The sequence below is a fragment of the Elephas maximus genome, chromosome 1, assembly GCF_024166365.1.
Source record: "Elephas maximus indicus isolate mEleMax1 chromosome 1, mEleMax1 primary haplotype, whole genome shotgun sequence".
Lineage (NCBI taxonomy): Eukaryota > Metazoa > Chordata > Mammalia > Proboscidea > Elephantidae > Elephas > Elephas maximus.
In genome coordinates, this window is record NC_064819.1 from 216,481,182 (window position 1) to 216,502,566 (window position 21,385).

General features: G+C 37.1%; 1 protein-coding gene across 3 annotated transcripts in view; it reads right to left on the bottom strand.

Annotated features, from left to right (window-relative positions):
• The window catches only part of EPM2A (EPM2A glucan phosphatase, laforin), a 115,208-nt gene that overhangs the window by 83,167 nt on the left and 10,656 nt on the right, over positions 1 to 21,385 (bottom strand). Inside the window, exon 1 of one of the 3 annotated variants that reach the window (XM_049903070.1) lies at positions 3,114 to 3,269. The exons of the other annotated variants lie outside the window; for them this stretch is intronic. The gene's annotated coding sequence lies outside the window, so the exon portion shown is untranslated. Of the gene's footprint in view, positions 1 to 3,113; positions 3,270 to 21,385 lie in introns of those variants that run through there. 3 annotated transcript variants of the gene reach the window in all.

A 21,385-nucleotide genomic window follows, 5' to 3' on the forward strand; every position in this document is an offset into this window, starting at 1 on the left:
AATAAGGTTGAAGACATGAAGGGTCATGTCAGTTACACCTCTCTTCTTTTCATAAGGAAAGTAAAAGCTTTCCTGGGAGCCTCACCCAAAAGATTTCTTATATCTCATTAGCCAGAAATAGGTGACATGGACACTGTTATGGACTGGATTGTATCCCCCCAAAATATGTGAATTCCCGGCCCTTGTACCTGTGGATTGTGATCCTGTTTGGAAATAAGGTTTTTCTTGTATTATGTTAATGAGGTCATACCATTGTAGGCTCGATCCTAACCCTAATCATTTCTGAAGTATAAAAAGACCAGAAAAGACACAGACACACACAGTGGAGAGACAGACACCATGCAAGATCATCTACAAGCCAAGGAACCAAGGAATGCCCGGGACCACTGACAAGGTATGAACTGACACAGCAGAGGCTCTAATGTGGACTTTTAGCCTCTAAAACTGTATGAAAATAAATTTCTGTTCTTTAAAGCCACCCACTCATGGTACTTGTGTTACAGCAGAACTAGATAACTAAAACAGACACCCTGAGACTAATGGCTAGCCAAAGGGAAGAAGATCTCCATAAATGGTTAAAGCAATAATGATTCATCCCACCATTACCTAAACAAATCAGAAATCTGTTAGCAGGGAGAGTGGGTAGAAACAAATGCTAATTAGGGCAACTGATGGAGATCATGATGGGTTTGCACACATCATCTTTCTCCAGCAAATAATTTTGGAAGAGAAACCACATTTCCTTAGGTGTCATACGTCTCTACCTGACTTATTTCAAAAGTACCCCAATGTATTAAATTTCTAATTGTAAATGATTTTTATTTAAATAAACATTGAATCTAAAAGCATTTTAGTGCACTTTTAAAACTGGGTAGATGCCAAGGAAAGAAAGTATAGGCAATTTGTCTCAGTTCTTGATTGTCTTTTGTTGTATTGCACAATCTCTTTGGTGTAACACAGAATTTCCTCCTTCTAAACCCATTGCCATGGAGTCTATTCCAACTCATAGCAACCCTACAGGTCAGAGGAGAACTGCCCTATAGGGTTTCCAAGGCCGTAAATCTTTACAGAAGCAGACTGCCACATCTTTCTCCTGCAGAGCAGCTGGTAAGTTGGAACTGTCAACTTTCCAGTTAGCAGCTGAATGCTTAGCCACTGCACCACCAGGGCTACTTAGCTTTCCAAATCTACTGCCATAGAATCAATTCCAAATCTACTGCCCTCAAGTCGATTCTGACTCAGAGAGACCCCATACGGTTTCCAAGGCTGTAAATCTCTATGAAAGCAGACTGTCATATTTTTCTCCCATGGAGCCACTGGTGGTTTTGAACCATCAACATTTTGGTTAGCACTGCACCATCAGGGCTTCTTAGCCTTAAACCTTCCAAAATCCTGCCTCTTCCAGCTTTCTATTAGTCTCTGCCCTGCCATCATCTCTCTTCTTACCATATCTTTCTTCTAATTAGCCCTGTCCCAACTGAATACCTCACTTCCTATTCATTCATTCACACATTACAATACGGCATCTGCCCCAAACACTCCACTGAAAAAGCTTTAAGTGAAGTCACTCTAACTGCCAGATCCATTTTTTATCATTCTTGACTTTCATGCAGCATTTAATGACAGTGCGGTGCACCCTCTGTTGAAACTCTCCTGTATCAGCCTCCATAATACTCTTCTCCTGGAAGCCAATATGTTATAGCAGTTAAATACATCGGCTCAAGATTCAGACCTGGATTCCATTCCAAGTTATATTATTTACTATTTGTAAATAGTAATGAGAAACTTATTTAAGTAATCTGTGCTTCTGTTTTCACATTTGTAAAATATGGACAACAATACTATCCACTTCATAGGGTTATTGTGAAGCAAATTCAATTAGGTAATCCATTTAGAAGATGTAACACAGGACCTTGCACAGTTGGTGTCCAACAACAACTCGTAACTGTCACTCTTCTCTTACATCTCTTCTAGTCCTTCTAGTCTATTTGCAAAACTGTACATTGACTTGCAAAGCAGGTATACTACTAAAACAACGAAACCCACTGCTAGGAGTTAATTCTGACTCCTGAATCATGCTCAAATAGTTTTCACAATGCTTGTTCACACCCATGTTTCAAGACAAAACCATGGCAATAGTAATTCCATATGGACTAGTGGCTCCAAAGGTAAGACTACTCACTGTTCAGCCCCTCATCTACTTTACACATTCTGACCAATCCCTGCCGAGCTCCCACTAATTTCACTCTAAAACTGAAACCAACTGAAACTCCAAAATCTTTCCCCTTTGACTGTCATCCAGGCAAGTTTCTCTTGATCTGTTTTTATAAAATAAGTTATTAGTATAAATATGAGACAACTTTTATTAATTTCTTCTTGTTGGTTTAGTCCTACCCTGGGACTTAATATTTTGAATCCTGCTTCTCTCAAACAAAATAGCAACTCTTTCCCAGTTTTCTCTTACCAGCAAATTTGATAAGAATGCTTTCTAAGTCACTGATAAAAACATTTATCAGCAAACGGCCTAGAACAGAGTGCCTTGACATTCTACTTGCACTCACTCTTCATGCTGGTGGTGTTGTTGCTAGCTGCAGTGAAGCCCCCGACTCATGGCAAGCCCATGCACAATGAGATCAGACCGTTGTGATCCACAGGGTTTTCGATGGCAGATTTTTCAGGAGCTCTCCAAGCCTTTCTTCCTAGTCCACCTTAGTGTAGGAGCGCTACTGAAATTCGTTCAGCATCAGAGCAACACGCAAGCCTCCACTAACAGACGGTGGTGGTTGTGTCTGAGATGCACTGGCCAGGAATCACAGCTGGGTCTCCCACACGGAAAGGCGAGAATTCTCCCACTGAACCGCTACTGCCCTCTTTCATGTTCTCACTGCTTGATGAATGAGAGCACTCTAGGTATAGCTGTTCAGCTGGCAATGATTCCATTTTAACTAATTTTATTAGCTAGCTAGCCAGCCCCTGTCCAACTTGTGCACAAAAAAATTGTGAGATTTTTGTAAAATCTTCTGCTGAAACTAAGATACACTACTCTGTTTTCCCCTGTACAATTGGGGATTAATATTTGATCAGTACAATTTGTAAAGCAGTTTCAAACCTACTTCAAAAACAGGAAATGATGGTGAAACATCAGAGGCTTTTTGTTTGTCTTGCTTTGTTTTGACTTTGTGTCTTATGTCCCTTTGAGAGTCTGCGGAAAACTCTGGATCATCTTCCTCAAAATATTTTCTTAAATGTTCATGCACACGGAGCACTAGTCTATGTATTAGAAGAAAAGAAATGTAATTCATAATTGTGATCATAAAAGAAAGATATGAAAGTGTGGATACATATCAAGTTTTGACACCCATTTCTTTAAATTCCCCTCCCCCTCCCCCGACAATGAAAACAGGAAACAATGATTTGGCACAAAAGATTTAAAAATTTCTACCAAATGTCAGCCATTTAAAAACAAAGATTCCCTCTATCTACATCAAGTTTTATTGACAATTTTTCAAGCCTACTTTCGCAAAGCAGCTACATTCTCTTGCACAGAGTACAGTGATTATAGCAGTTTAAAAACTGCGTTGATAGTTTCCTTAAAAGAGGAAATTAGCAATGCATTAAGCAGCTGAATAATTCTGATTCTGTCCATACTAAAGGGCAGGACTGCTCTAATGCATCTATGCCATCGCTTATTAAAAAAAAAAATTTTTTTTATATTGACACTTTAATAACAACAGAAGCCAGCAAGAAATCATGTATCAGGCTTTACAAGTGTACTTTTCTTGTTTCATCTTGTGAAATAAATTCTGTAACAAATTCTGACCAAAATAAACTGATAAGAAACCATGATAAAGTGTTCCTCAAACATCAAAGGATTCTGCATAACAACTATGTAATGATCTTATGATACGTAGGACAAAACAAGCGTCATGGTATTATCACTCAAAATATCTACTTGAGTTTACTGATAATTCTTAGGGCATTTACAATTAGCCAGTGATTTTTGTAGTTTATTTATTCATTTTTTATTGTACTTTAGATGAAGGTTTACAGGGCAAACTAGCTTCTCATTAAACAATTAATACACATATTGTTTTGTGACATTGGTTGTCAACCCCCGGACACATCAACACTCTCCCCTTCTTGATCATCACCGTCCCCTCCTGCCTTCTAGTCCTTGCCCTGGTCTGTGTGTCCCTTTAGTCTTGTTTTGTTTTATGGACATGTCTAATCTTTGGCTAAAAGGTGAACCTCAGGAGTGACTTCATTACTGAGCTAAAAGGAGGTCTGGGTGCCATATCCTTGGGGTTTCTCCAGTCTCTGTCAGGCCAGTAAGTTTGGTCTTTTTTTGTGAGTTAGAATTTTGTTCTACATTTTTCTCCAGCTCTGTCCGGGACCCTCTATTGTGATCCCTGTTACAGCAGTTGGTGGTGGTAGCTAGGCACCGTCTAGTTGAGCTGGACTCAGTCTGGTGGAGGCTATAGTACTTGTGGTCCACTAGTCCTTTGGATTAATCTTTCCCTTGAGTCTTTGGTTTTCTTCATTCTCCCTTGCTCCACAAAGGGTAACACCAGTGGAGTATCTTAGATGGCCGCTCACAAGCTTTTAAAACCCCAGGTGCTACTCACCAATGTAGAATGTAGAACATTTTCTTTACAAACTGTTTTGCCAGTTGAGCGAGATGTTCCCAGAGGCTGTAGTTTATTTTTCTAACTGATTATAATTACCTATATCAAAGCGATTTGTTTACATCTGAGCAAAATAAAGTTATTTAACACTTCCTCTCAAAGAAGCAGAGGTTCTAGATAAATTTCCAAGTCTTAAGGAGACTGCCCTAATATTTACTTCATTAAATCTTTTTCAAACAAATGGGAAAAGGGTTTTTAGGACTGCTTGGGAGAAAAGGAGTGAATGGGATGGGAAAGGAGAAATACAAGGTTGACAGAGAATAAGTTGTTCAATTAAAATGGTGATTAAATTTTTTCCCATGAGATTATGGACAAACTGTAAAAATTATAGTAGAGTATAAGTGAAATACTGCCACCCAGTGGAATTATAAACAAAACCTTCAAAGATTGTAATTTTTTTTTTTTTTTATTAGAGCTCAATAATTTTCAAAGTACTTTCAAATATATTATTCCTCAAAAAATCCAGTGGCACAGACAGCCCAAGTGTTAATACATCTTTTCCTGAATCTGAGGCTCTAGTACATTAAATGAGTTGATAGAGTCCTATGCTTATTTAGTAGCAAAGCAAGGACTAGAGCCCAAGGCTTCTGGCTCCCAGTCCACCGCTGTTCACGTCATGCAGGCCCTCCTAAACAGCCTCTGACATGCTTGGCTCTTTTCCAAACCCTTTATTGCATACAGAAGAAAACTGAGACCCAGAGATTATCAGGCCTTGTCAATCATTTCCAATGAAGACCCCATGAAGGCAGACAACAGAAGTAGAACCCATATTAAGATGGGTCTTAGAAGCATAGCCTGAGGTAGTTCACTACCTGCATGAAATCCTTGGAACTGGTATTTTTCCTTTAAAAATCTGTGAGATTTGTGGTCTACTCCATATCATATATATGTTTTAATTTAAAAATATTTTTTCATGTGTCTTTGATAAAAATTAATGCTTCAAGATGATGTTAAATCTCTACCCTATGCCCCCACAAGTGTACTTGGCATATGACCATGTTGAAGACAAGGAGACAGTGGGCATGAGTATTCCACTTTGAGACCTGGACAATCCCTTGCTCTAGTTCACTCATTTATTTCATTTATTCATCAAGTATTTAGTGGACACCTATTACCTGCCAGGCACTGTTTTAGGTCCTAGCACATGCTGTGGTAACAAACAACCCCAAATTATCTGTAGCATAAAAGAGCAAAGGTTTACTTCTCTCCCACACTAGGGTTCGCTGCAGATTGGCTAAGGGATGTTCTTCACATTGTCGTCATCTTCACGCTGGGGCCATCAGATGGAGCAATCACTATCTGAAATATCCGCAGTAACCTCTGGCCCGGGAAAAAAGAGAATGGAGAAAAGTAACAGGAAATGACAGACATCGATTCCTTTAATATTTCACTGGTCAAAGCAAAGCATATGACAAAGATATACTTCAGCAGGGCAAAGAAGAACAATGAACAATCCTCCTACTGAGAGTAAACAGTAATAATCTGCCATACCCCATTTTTCCCAGATATACTGAGGAAATGTGGTTCCAGGTAACATGGAGGAAGAAGGTCTGACTCTTCAGTATGTGGGACAGAAATTCAAGCAATTTAATTTGAATAGTAAAAGAAAGGATGATCATAGAAGGCTAGAAGACTTGGGATATTTAGGCTTCAGATATGTGAGCTACAAATAAATTCAGATTAGACAAGTAAACAAAGAGAGAAAAAAGGTATTGAGAATGTGAGTATGAATTGCAAATCTAAGTCCCAGTTTTGAACACAGAGCTTTATCAGTACCAACCCACTGGGTCTGCCTGTGGCCAGTGAAGGATACTACATCTCATCAGAATCAACACAGCAGGATTGCTTATCTTGTGCATACACAAAGCTATAGCCTGGTGGGTGGGAGTATCAGAGACAGATGTATACAAATTATACTGGGGATCAACATATTAGGGTTGCCTAATTTACATATATGTAAAACCCACAAGCATATGAGTGGGGCAACAGGGCCAGCAAGTGCACTATTTATACCTATGACCAAAGTGTTTGAGTTCATTAAAATGCATGCTATTTTCACAGCTCAGTAACACATGCTCCTTTCCGCTACTAACGCTGTTCCTTCCCTCTGCTAATGCTACAAGGTTAAGTCCCTGACCAGAAACTCCAATGAAAGCCCTCCTACTGAATCCAGTCAACGATTATGGCCCAGGCAGCCCCTGGAGAAAAAAAGTGTCCTTATCTACAATGCCCCTAATGCACCATCACAGACTTCCACCTAGAGAAAAAAGGTGAAAAATCATCAATAAATAAGCATAAATATGTCAATGACAAAATCTTCAGTCAATATTTTTTATATAAAGTACTTTTTAACTCCACTTACAAAGAACATTCATATACATTAACCCAATTCTTCCTCACAGTTACTGTGAAGTAGTAAGTGTTGAAGCCACACGTTTTTCGTACAGCATCCAGATTTTTTTTTATCTCAGAATTCAAGAGATGGTATTTAGAACAGTTTTGAATCTAAAATAATGCAAACAACAAAGTAGCCTTCCAAGTATCACTTTTCCTCTTGTATGTATGTCCAAATAACTCCAGCTGTGGAATTGTTCTGGATAACAATTATCACATTCATCAGATTAAAATTTTAGTGATTTCATCAATGAAAATGGTAGTATATTGGTAATTTATGACAAAAGACATGAATTTAAATTTTTATTAACTTTCTCTGAAGGTACAAATAGTTCTTAAAATCTATAATTTCTAGTAAATTTTATAATATCAGGTAAAATCATGATAAAAATTTTCACGGTTCACAGAAGCCATATACCGCCTTCTACTATTGAACTGAAAAAGAAAATAATTTCATAGTAATCATTTCTCCAATCCTCTAAGGCTTTAATGAGCTAAAATTCAAGATAAAACTCTATGTTAATGTGACATAATATTTAAAAACATGAAGTTCGTGGAATTCAAAACACTAAATAACCTTCTGACTCAAGTGTACACTGTCTGCACTACAGACCTAACCTAGCTGGACACAACCCAAGACCCCACCAACAAGGCAGAAAACTGAGAAAACATTCCAGATAGCAAGTTACAAACTGGTGATGGTCTTAGAATGACAAACCATTTTTAAAAGATTATGTCAACTGAAACCCTGACACCAATGCTAGTATCAAGACTTAGAGCCATTTTTACACCAGCGGAGGCCCAGCTAGTTAGACCAGACCTGCCAGCCAAGCCCACTCTCTTTCACAGAAAGTTGAAATCTCCTCAGGCTTCTTTCCTCTCATGGGCTGTCCGTTCTCTAGCTTTCTACAAACACAATTCATATATCTTTTCCTCATTCACTCTCACACGTTAAATAATCATGTGGATTATCACTGCACGAATAAATTTATCCAATGTGTAAAAACCCCGTCATATACATTTTATTGCTCTAAACATCATAAAAAATGTTATGCTGTTTCAAACTAATGCTTTATCCAGCTTATTATTTTGTCTCTCACAGGGGCACAAAGGAAACCCTGGTGGTGTAGTGGTTAAGTGCCACGGCTGCTAACCAAAGGGTTGGCGGTTCAAATCCACCAGGCGCTCCTTGGAAACTCTATGGGGCAGTTCTGCTCTGTCCTGTAGGGTCACTGTGAATCGGAATCAACTCGACAGCACTGGGTAGGGGCACAAAGGAGCACTTCATAAGAATGTGGTTGTTCTACATCTCTTTTATAAAAAAAAGAAAAAGTTCCATATCTTTTCTCCCTCCCCACCCAGTGAGCATATAACAGTATTTCAATTTCCTTTAAAATTAGGACTTCCATTATGGTTCTAGGCGACATGAGGAACTCACCGAAAAGCGGCAAGCGTTTCATTTCAGTTCCCATTTAACACTCTGGCAAATGATGGAGGGCCAGTTTTGGGGGGAGATAGATAGAAAAACTGCAATAATCGGTACTCCTAAACTATTTTAGTCCGGCACAACTTGTTTTGGATACTAAAAAGACTGTAGTTTGATCCAAGAGTGGATAAAAAAATGCTTTTCATTTCGATTTGAATACTTTTCTTGATGTTCTCAAAAACGTGGGATGTTTTGGCTGAAGCAACAAATTAAATAAATGTTCTGGAGAAAAAATGGGGGGTAGGAAAGAAAGGAAGAGAATATACATCTACCATTTTTATGAAAATACCAAATCTTTAACTTAGATTTCAGAAGGTGGGTTGCCTGGGAACTTTAACCATCTCTACTGATTGCCCTGGTGGTGTAATGGTTAAGAGCTTTCCTGCTAACCTAAGGTCAGCAATTCAAATCCACCAGGCGCTCCTTGGAAACTCTACGGGCACTTCTACCGTGTTGCATAGGGTTGCTATGATCCTTTCTCACAGATTAAAAAGAGCCTCTCTTGCTATATATATAGTTTTCCCCCCTTCTTCATTTTCTTCTACTCCCAGGACTGAGGTAATGAAAAAGTAAAGAAGGTTTATTTTTCCCATCTTCAGCCTGGGAGTAGAAGAAAAGGAAGAAGGAAAAGATACATACAGAGAGAGAAAGGGGGTTCTTTTTAATCTGTAAGAAAGGATTCCTAGTATCACCAGAGATTTAAAATATAAAATCATTTTTTTAGCATTAAAAGTAAAACTTACCATTTTCTGAAAGTATACATACCACATGCAACTGGGAACTTGTATCTAAAATATACAACAAAAACCAAACCAAATCCAGTGCCATTGAGTCAATTCCGACTCATAGCGACCCTGCAGGACAGAGTAGAACTGCCCCACAGAGTTTCCAAGGAGCGCCTGGCGGATTCGAACTGCCGACCCTTTAGTTAGCAGCCATAGCACTTAACCACTACGCCACCAGGGTTTCCAAAATATACAAAGAACTCTTAAAACTCAAGTAAACAAACACCCTATTAAAAAATGAGGAAAAAGATGAATAAACAATTAAAGAAGATATAGAGATGGTCAATAAGCAGATGAAAAGCTGCTCGATATCATTTGTCACTGGAAAATGCAAATTAAAACATTAATGAGACACTACCATACAGCTGTTGAAGTCTAATACCTTGCTACTTAAGTGTGGTCTGTTAAACAGTAGCACTGGATATTTGTTAGAAATGCAGACTCTCAGGGACCACCCAGACCTACTGAATCAGGGTATGTTTTATAACAAGATTCCCAGTCAATTCACATGAAGTTTGAGAAACACTGCTCCAATGTATGCAAATTATATTGGGAGGATGAAAACTGCCCATCTTTAAATAATTTTTAAAATAGTGTTTTAAAATTTCTCTAAAGCATTTTGGGGAACGTTACGAACAATGAATCTTACACTCTTTTTTTTTTTTTTAATTATTGTTATTATTCTTTGTGATCCTTTCAGAGCTCTGTGCTTCTTTCTGGGACAACAAGCAGTTCCAGGCTCACCATGTGCATTTACTGCATCAGATCAGGCGATCAGCCTTTCTCCAAGAAGCTCTGGGTCTCTTTAATTAGAGTTACCAGAAAATTCCTAATTCAAACCAGGACACTTTTGAGAAATAAGGGACATTATTCATGCAGAGATGCAGCAATAAACTCGTCCTGTCCTAGGCAAACAAGGACTAAGCTCATCATCCTTTTGGTGGGAAATATTATTTGGAAAACACATTCTAGGCACTCAATGATTCTGCGTTGTCATTGTTTATGTCTTTTCAGTGAAAAGAGTTAGGAAACGTGTATTTCAAGACAATGATATGTTTTGAACAAGAGGATACTGCATGATTTAAAGTCAGGAAAGATAAGTGTCAGGGTTGTATCCTTTCACCATACTTATTCAATCTGTACGCTGAGCAAATAACTCGAGAAGCTGGACTATATGAAGAAGAACAGGGGATCAGAATTGGAGGAAGACTCACTAACAACCTGCGTTATGCGGATGACACAACCCTGCTTGCTGAAAGTAAAGAAGACTTGAAGCATTTATTGATGAACATCAAAGACCACAGCCTTCAGTATGGATTACACCTTAACATAAAGAAAACAAAAATCCTCACAACTGGACCAATAAACGACATCATGATAAATGGCGAAAAGGTTGAAGTTGTCAAGGATTTCATTTTACTTGGATCTACAATTAACACCCATGGAAGCAGCAGTCAAGAAATCAAACGGCAAATTGCATTGGGCAAATGGGCTGTAAAAGACCTTCTTCAAGTGTTAAAAAAAAAAAAAAAAAAGATGTCACTTTAAGGATTAAAGTGCACCTGACACAAGCCATGGTATTTTCAATCAACCTCATATGCATGTGAAAACTGGACAATGAGTAAGGAAGACTGAAGAAGAATTAATGTCTTTGAATTACGGAGTTGTCTAAGAATACTGAAGATACCATGGACTGCCAGAAGAACAAACAAATCTGACTTCGAAGAAGTACAACCAGGATGCCCATTAGAAGCAAAGACGATGAGACTTTGTCTCACATACTTTTGACATGTTATCAGGAGAGACCAGTCCCTGGAAAATGACATCATGCTTGACAAAGAAAAAAAAGAAAGCCCATTGCCGTCGAGTAGATTCCGACTCATAGCAACTCTACAGGACAGAGTAGAACCACCCTATAGGGTTTCCAAGGAGTGTCTAGTGGATTTGAACTGCCGACCTTTTGGTTATTAGCTGAACTCTTAACCACTATACCACCATGGTTTCCTGATAAAGTAGAGGGTCAGTGAAAAAGAGGAAGACCCTCAGCAAGATGGATTGACACAGAGGCTGCAACAATGGGCTCAAACATATCAACGACTGTGAGGATGGCGCAGAACTGGGCAGCGTTTTGTTCTGTTACACAGAGGGTCGCTATGAGTCAGAATCGACTCAACAACACCTAACAACAACAACAAATACATTTTAAGAGACAAAAATTTTAAGTCCATAATGAAATTTTAATTCAGACTGACTGGGGATTTTATTTAACTTCTTTGATTTTATGCTCAAATCCCTTTTCTCTTACTGAAAATCTCAGCTCCTAAACATATTAACAATTTCTTAAAGCTTCTCCTGCAAAGTACGTTTAATAGTTTCATAATTACAATGCTACTATTTCAACTAAACATAAGATTACTAATGCAGTTTAAAAGTTCACTTTTTTTTTTTTTTTTTAATGTACACAGGATATATTATACTAAAGCTATATGGTCAAAATACTCCATTACAAAGTCACTTGAAAAATTATTTTTTCTATGTTGTTATGCCAAAAACTGGATATATAGTTTCATTGGTATACATTTATTTCCAATTTCTAAGGACTTTTAATTTTTAATTTTCTAATGATGTAAAATATTTGCATGCTTACAAAAATCAAGACTATATACAAAAATTGAAATCAATGGTTGCTGTCTGGGTTCTTGTCTCCCAATATTTCCACCAAAAACAACATAGGAAAAAAAAGAAAACTACACAAAATCCACACCATCAGCATAACCTAAAGACAGAGAATGCCCACATTTTCAAATAACTATAAGTAAAAAAGATAAATAAATAAGAAAATGATCAAATGGCAGCAGTGATCACTCATGCTGCTGGCACAGGCTATGTGGACAGCATGGGAAGGCCAAGGAGAACTGCAGGGAGGACAGGAAAGAGGAGAAAGTCATGGGCTTGATCTATATCAAAAAGAATAAGTCCACAAAAAGACTGAAAAGATTTTAAAAAGCGCCCTGACAGATCAGAGCAGGTTATATAGGGAAGGGACTTAAAAGTATGCATGATTTCAAATGGCAGTCTTTGAAATGTGTGGGTTCTGATAGAGAGGAGAGAAAAGGCAAAATGGAAAGTAGCGAGGTATAAATTTTAAAAAGCAATAATTGAGGGTCCTACAAGACAAAAGACATCAAAAATTGGAGGTCACAGTACCCTTCCCTTTACTACTATCAAATAAATAATTCACTAAAGAATCTGGGCTTTGCAATACTGTAAAGAATGGGGTAACACTGAACTAAGAATCTTGTAAAGCACCCAGAATTCATAAAATAAAAAGAAGAAGTTTTTTGGAGAAAAGTAGAAGAAAAATGAAGTCCAACATAGCCCAACTGTTGAAAACTCCCCTTGCCATAAAAACAATAATGAAGCAGAAGAAAAGTGTTAGACAACATTGCAAACTAAAATAACTATACTCAAACAAACATTCTGGGATACAGAAAAAATGTTGAATGAGAAATCCAAAAACCAAGAACAGAAATCAACAAAAAATAAAATAAAAGGAGGAAGGAAGATAAAACAGACTTGATTGCAAGTCTCTTGATAAAAGAGGTAGAAAAAGATAAAATTATTTCAGAAATGATAAATGAATTTCAAGATATTCAAAGGAAAAGAGACTTCCATTTAAATGTAATAAATACTTTTTTCCTTAACAATATTTCTGGATGTACCATACTATTCTATCAGTCCCCTACTTAAGAACACTTAGGTTGTTTTACTCTGGCTATTAAAAAATATTAAATTAAAAAATAATTTATAAAATATATAAATTATCTATTTTATATAAAATAAAAATAATTTACATTTTTTAAAATATAAAATTAAAAGATATGCTGCAGAGTGATGTCACACAAAATAGTGGAGTAAGAGGTTCTAGAGGTTGGTCCCTCTATCAAAACAATTGTGCTGGAAACAGCGATTTGAATCAACTAATTTGGAACTCTAGAACCTGATCAGAGACTTAAAGGAACCAAAAGAGTGCTTGAGGAACGGACATGCTGTTGATCTTTCCTATGTGAACCATATGTGCCATTCAGCTACCATCCCCTATTCTTCAGCTCCACCACAATAGTAGGGACTGTGGTTGTGTTCCCAGAGTAGCTGGCTGGTGCCAGGGCAGACAGTGGGAACCTTGTCCTCCAAGGATTTGAGTTGCACAGTTTGCACAGTTGAGTTGATCTGGCAGTGCCCTGAGGGATGAATGCAACCACTGTAGCAGATTCAGACATCTCACAGAAGTCGCTTCTCCTAGTCAGCAGAAAATTAAAGCAGCATACCATTTTCTTTTCTTGTATTTCTTTCTTTTTTTTTTTTCTTTTGGTGAAATCTGTCAGGCCACTGACTAACTACAGAGATAACAGGATTGGAATACATACTCTGTAAAAATAACTTGGAAAAGTTATTAAATAAACAGTCCACTGCAGCCTTTATTAAGTAACAACAGTAATCTCTGAAGAGTGGGAGAATCGGCTGTGTTTTGCTTTTTGCTTTTTCCCTGGAGTACAAGAAAACCTTCAAAACACTAGTTCAGCACAGGCTGTGGAAAAGTTCGCAGCGTCCATGTACATTTTTCAAAAATCATTAGTAGAGGTCACTGAGCAGACGCACATTGCAGCCTTCAACAATTAAAACAAACAACAACAAAAACCTGCAATCCATGGGATAGGGGTAGATTTTGAGCCCCACAGTTACCAAATTATAACATTCAAATGTTCCAATTTAAAAAAAAAAAATAAGACATACAAAGAAACAGGAAAGAATGGCCCAAATAAAAGAAAAAAACAAACAGAGAGAAACTGTACCTATGAAAGCCTGGATAATGGACAAATTAGAAGACTTTAGAACAAATACATTCAATGAAGTAATGGAAAACACAATGAGCTAAAGGAAATCCAAAAAAAATGATACAGAAACAAAACAAGAATTTCAATAAAGAGAAACTCTAAAACAAGAGCCAAACAGAAATATTAGAGCTGAAAAATACAATAACTGAAATGAAAAACTTACCGGAGGGACTCAATAGCATATTTGAGCTAGCAGAAGAAAGAATCAGCATTATATAATGATAAAAGGAGTAATTTATCAGCAACACATAACAGTTATAAACATGCGTGCACCTAACCTCAGAGCCCAAAAATATATAAAGCAAACACTGACAGATTCGAAAGGAGAAAGAGTTTGATAATAATAGTTGGGAACTTACATAAGATCCATAAAGAAATGGAGGATTTGAAGAACACTATAAACCAACTAGACCTAACAAACATATTAGAACACTCCACTCATCATCAGAACAATAGACAATCTTCTATAGTGCATATGGATTACTCTATAGGATAGACCATATGCTAGTTCACAAAACAAGTCTCAATAAATTTAAAGAGACCAAAACCATACAAAGTATCTTCTCCAAGTACAATAGAATGAAACTAGAAATTAATGACAAAGGGAAAACTAGAAAATACACATATATATGGGAATTAAATAATATGCAATATGCTATTAAACAATAAATGGCTCCGAAAGAAATCAAGAGAGAAATCAAAAAATATTACGAGTAGAATGAACATTAAAGCACACCACCAAACTTATGCAGCAGGCAGTGCTCAGGGGAAAATTTTTATCAGTAAACTCCTACATTTAACAAAAAGAAAGATTTCAAATTAGTAACCTAAATTTACAGCATGAGGAAGGAAAAAAAGAGGTGCAAACTAAGCCCAAAACTACCAGGAGAATGAAAATAACAAAGATCAGAGCAAAAATAAATGAAATAGAGATATAAACACCACAGAGAAAATCAACAAATATTAAGTTTTTTTTTAAGGATCAATATAATCAAGAAACTTTTAGTTAGACTAAGAAAAAAGAGAGAAGATGCAAATGACTAAAACTAGAAATAAAAATAGTATATTACAACTGACCCTACAAAAATAAAAAGGACTGTAGGTGAATAACATTTAAAAATTATATGCCAGCAAATTAACTAATTAAGATAAAATGGAAAAATTCCTAGAAACACACAAATACTTAAATTGACTCAACAAGAAACAAAATCTTAGCAGATCCATAACAAGAGACTGAATCAGTAACCAAAAATTATACTTAAATTGACTCAACAAGAAACAAAATCTTAGCAGATCCATAACAAGTTAAGAGACTGAATCAGTAACCAAAAATTTCCCAACGACATAAAAAAAGTCCTCTATCAGATGGCTTTGCTGGGAAATTCTACCAAATATTTAAAGAAGAATTGACACCAATCCTTCTTAAACTTTTCCAAAAATTAGAAGAGGAAGGAATACTTCCTAACTCATTCTATGAATCCAGCATCACCACGATACCACAGCTAGACAAAGGTACCACAAGAAAAGAAAATTAACTACTGGCCAATATCCTTTGTGAATAACAGATTTCAAAAATCCTCAACAAAATACTATCAAACCAAATCCAACACCATATTAAAAGGTTTACACACAACGACAAATAGGGATTTATTCCAGGAATGCCAGGGTGATTCAACATTAGAAAATCAATCAATGTAATATGCCACATTAACAAAACAAAGGAAAATAATTACATGATCATCTCAATGGATGCAGAGAAGCCAGTTGACAAACTACGACACCCTTTCATGATAAAAAACACTTGACAAACTAGGAATAGAAGGGAAATTCCTCAAGCTGATAAAGAGTATTTACAAAAACCACAAACCTAACATCATACTAAATGAAGAAAGACTGACAGCTTTCCCTATAAAATCAGGAACAAGACAAGAATGCCCATCCTCACCACTGCTATTAGATATAATACTGGAAGTCCTACCCAGAGCAATTCCAAACCAAAACCAAACCCATTGCTGTCAAGTCAATTCCGACTCATAGTGACCCTGTAGGACAGAGTAGAACTGCCCCATGGAGTTTCCAAGGAGCTCCTGGTGGATTCGAACTGCCAACTTTCTGGTTAGCAGCCATAGCACTTAACCACTACGCCACCAGGGTTTCTGCCCAGAGCAATTAGGCAAGAAAAAATATATAAGAGGTATCCAAATCAAGAAGTAAGAAATCAAACTATCCTTATCCACAGATGGATTCTCTACATAAAATCTCAAAAAATTCAAAAGAAAGCTACTACAGCTAATAAATGAATTCAACAAAGTCACAGGGTACAAGGTCAACATACAAAAATCAGTTGGGTTTTTATACAGCAGCAATAAGCATTCTGAAAAGGAAATTAAGAAGCCACTTCCACTTACAATAGTGTTATGGACTGAACAGTGTCCCCCAAATATGTGTTGTAAATCCTATCCTCTATGCCTATGGTTATAAACTCATCTGGGAATGGATTGTCTTTGTTATATTAATGAGGCAGGATTAGTGTAGGATGCGTCTTGAGTCAATCTCTTTTGAGATATAAAAGAGATTAAACAAGCAAGTGAAAATGCAGAGATGGGGGAAGACACATGCCAAGCCACATGAAAAACACCCAGGAGCAGAAGCTCAGAAGATACAACGACCTTCCTCCAAAGCCAACAGAGACAGAAAGCCTTCCCCTAGAGCTAGCACCCTAAATTCGGACTTCTAGCCTCCCAAACTATGAGAAAATGGATTTCTGTTTGATAAAGCCATCCATTTGTGGTATTTCTGCTATAGCAGCACTAGATCACTAAGACAAATAGCATCTAAAATAATAAAATACCTAGGAATAAATTTAATTAGGGACGTAAAAGATGTGTACACTGGAAACTATAAAACATTGCTGAAAAAAATTAAAGAAGACCTAAATAAATGGAAACATCCCATGTTCATGAATTAGAGGACTTAATATTGTTAAAACATCAATACTACCCAAAACAATTTATAGATTCAACACAATTCCTACTGAAAATTCAACAGCCTTCTTTGCAGAAATGGGAAAATCAATCCTCAAATTTACATGGTATTTCAAAGGGTCCTGATTAGCCAAAGTAATCTTGAAAAAGAACAAAGTAGGAAGACTCAGACTTCCCAATTACGAAACATACTACAAAGCTACAGTAATGAAAATATTCTGGTACTGGTATAATGACAGATACATTGTTGTTGTTGTTAGGTGAAGTCAAGTTGATTTTTGACTTATAGGACCCCACGTGACAGAGTCAAACTGCCCCCATAGGATTTTCTTGTCTGTAATCTTTACGTAAGCAGATCACCAGGTCTTTTTCCTTTTGGTTAGCAGCCAAGCACTTTTAACTGTTGCACCACCAGGCTTCCTTCAATAGACACAAGTCCAATAGAATACAATGAGAGTCTAGAAATAAACCAATACAACTATGGCCGATTGATTTTTGACAAGGATGCTAAGTCCATTCAATGCAGAAAGAATAGCATCTTCAATAAATGGTGCTGGGACAACTGAATGCAAAAGAATGGAATTAGAGCCATACCTTACACCATATATAAAAAATTAACTCAAAGTGGATCAACAACCTAAATGTAAGAGTGGAAATATAAAATTCTCAGAATAAAACATAGCAGTAATGTTTCAGGGCCTAGTTTTTGACAATGGATTCTTAGATATGTCAGTAAAGCATGAGCAACATAAGACAAAAAAGATAAATTTAACTTCATCAAAATTAAAATCTTTTGTGTGCCAAATGACTTTATTGTGAAGATACAACCTATAGAATGGAAGAAAATATTTGGTAACCATATATCTGATAAGGGCTTAACAGCAGAATGTATATAGAACTCCTACAACTCAACAACAAAAAGACAGACAACCCAATCAAAAAATGGGCAAAGGACTTGAGAAGTCATTTCACTAAAGAAGATATACAAATGGCCAATAAGCATATGAAAAGACGCTTAAGGTTATTAGTCATTACGGAATACAAATTAAAACCACAATGAGATACCACTTCACTCCCACAAGGATGGATATTATTAGAAAAATAGAAAACAAGTGTTGGCAAAGATAAGGAGAAACTGGATCCTTCACCCATTGCTGGGGGTACTGTAAAATGGTATAACCACTGTAGAAAACAGTATGGTGTTTCCTCAAAAAGTTAAACATAGAACTACCTTCTGACCCATGAATTTCACTTCTAGGTATATGTCTTAGTTATCTAGTGCTGCTGTAACAGAAATACCACAAGTGGATGGCTTCAACAAACAGAAATTTATGCTCTCACAGTTTAGGAGACTAGAAGTCCAAAATCAGGGCACCAGCTCTAGGGGAAGGCTTTCTCTCTCTCTCAGCTCTGGGGAAAGGTTCTTTTCTCCTTTCAACGTCTGTGGGCCCAGTGTTTCTTGGAGATCTCCATGTGTCTTGGAATCAAAGTTTCTCTTGGTCTAGGAGGTCCTTGGCACAGAAACACCAGGTTCAAAGGACATGCTCCACTCCTGGCTCTTCTTTCTTGGTGGTAGGTCACTCTCTCTGCTTTTATCTCTTGTAGGGTGATGAGGGGTGGTGACTCGAGATATATCCTACCATAATCCTATCTCATTAACATAGCAAACATAACTTTGTCTTCATTAACATGACCTAATTCTGCCTCTTTAACATAACGGACAGCTCACTCCCAATTGGGACCATAACCACAGGAATAGAGGCTAGGATTTACAACACATCACAAAATGGAGGACAATCATATAACAAAATGGAGGACAGCCACAAAATACTACGAATCATGGCCTAGCCTAGCCAAGTTGACACTTGTTTTGCGGGGATAGAATTCAATCCATGACAGTAAATACCAAAAAAATTGAAAGCAGGAACTCAGGTACTTGTATACGATGTTCATTAAAGCCTTATTCACAATAGCCAAAAGTGGAAACAACACAAGTGTTCCTCAACAGACGAATGAACAAGTAAAATGTGGTATATACAACAAAATTGAATATTATTCAGCCACAAATAGCAACAAAGTTCTGATACATGCTATGACATGGATGAACCTCAAGAACATTATGCTAAGTGAAATAAGCCAGACACAAACAGCAAATATTATATGATCCTACTTATATGAACTATATAGAATAGGCGAATGCAGAGAGATCAAAGTTTATTAGTGTTATTCGGGGTAAGAAGGAGGGGGAAATGGGCAGGTATTCCTTAAGGGGAGCTGAGTTTCTGTAAAGGGTGATGAAAAAATTGGAAACAGACACTGGTGATGAGAGCACAACATGCTGAATATAATTAATGTCATTGACTTGTACACATAAAAGTGGTTGAGATGACAAATACTTTGTTATATACATTTTACAACAATAAAATTTTTAAAAACCTAAGGAACAACTCAGCATCTATTTGTATCAAAATACTAATCCACAAAGAAGGAGTACAGTGGCTTTCAACCAACTAGCTCCACATCACAAAACACTCTGGCCTCACGGCACATACTTATATACTGGACAGTTAAACCTACTTTCCCTCTTTCCAACACAATTCAACATTCTCCAACACAGTCTGATAGATTAGTAAATACATCTGATGTTACCTGATTGGTGCATTTATTTAAAACTAAGAAAAATTTTAATACAATGTATTTTATTTAAAATGGTAGTTTATGTCTTTTATCAAACCTGCTCTCTGAACCTATCAGAGGATTATGTTATCAAACAAATATGAGGATGATCTAGCAAGCAGGGTCCTGAGTGGTTCACAAGTATGCAGAGTTGGCAACAATAATCCATTGATTCAATCACCATGGACTTATTAGCTGTCTACACAGTAAATACGTTAAGACAGATAAAAGACTAAGTCTCTATCCTCAAGGAGCTCACAACCTTATAAAGAAAATACCAAATAGTCACAAATAACTAAAATTTAGGCAGTAATGGTCTGAAGCAAATTGGTCTCAACATTGAAGACATAACGTGTACAAGGCTTTATGAAGCTGGTAACAGAGCTGAGCCCTAAAGGATGGGTAAGATATTGACAGGAGGAAGTAAAAGCATGGATAAATCTATTTATCAAAACAGAAGGAAGTAGTCCAAGCCGCAATGAAGGCACTGGTGAAAAACAAGGCTCCGGGAATGTACAGAATACCAATTGAGATGTTTTAACAAACAGATGCAAAGCTGGAAGCACTCACTCCTTCATGCTAAGAAATTTGGAAGATAGGATAGCTACCTGGTCAACTGACTGGAAGAGATCCATAACTGTGCCCGTTCAAAAGAAAGGTGATCCAACAAAATGTGGGAATTATCGAATAATATCATTAATACCACATGCAAGTAAAATTCTGCTGAAGGTCACTCAAAATGGGTTGCAGCAGTGCACTGACAGGGAACTGCCAGAAATTCAAGCTGGATTCAGAACAGGATATGGAATGAGGGATATCATTGCTCATGTCAGGTTGATCTTGGCTGAAAGCAGAGAATACCAGAAAGATGTTTATCTCTGTTTTATTGACTATGCAAAGGCACTGGACTGTGTGAATCATAACACATATAGGTGACATTGTGAAGAATGGAAATTCCGGAACACTTAATTGTGCTCATGAGGAACCTGTACGTAGACCAAGAGGCAGTGGTTCAAACAGAACAAGGGGATATACTTCGTGGTTTAAAATCAAGAAAGGTGTACATCAAGGTTATATCCTTTCACCATACCTATTCAGTCTGTACACTGAGCAAATAATCCGAGAAACTGAACTATATGAAAAAGAATGTGGCATCAGGATTGAAGGGAAGACTCATTACCACATGAGATATACAGATGACACAAGAGAAGACTTTTCATTTTGTTATACATCCCATAGGGTCACTGTAAGTCGGAACCAACTTCTATGGCACGTAACGACAACATCAAAAAATGCAGGTGTATAGTGAGAGCTAAAGCTGAAAGGGTAGGAGGAGGCCAGACACTGTTTCGTTGCCAAACAAAGATTTTGAAGCTAGAGAAGATATGATCCTCTCCACGCAACTTCCTTCTTTCCCTTGCCTCTAACATTCTGCCTCCTTTATACTAGACATTGACTCCTGCTGCCAATGGCAAAAGGA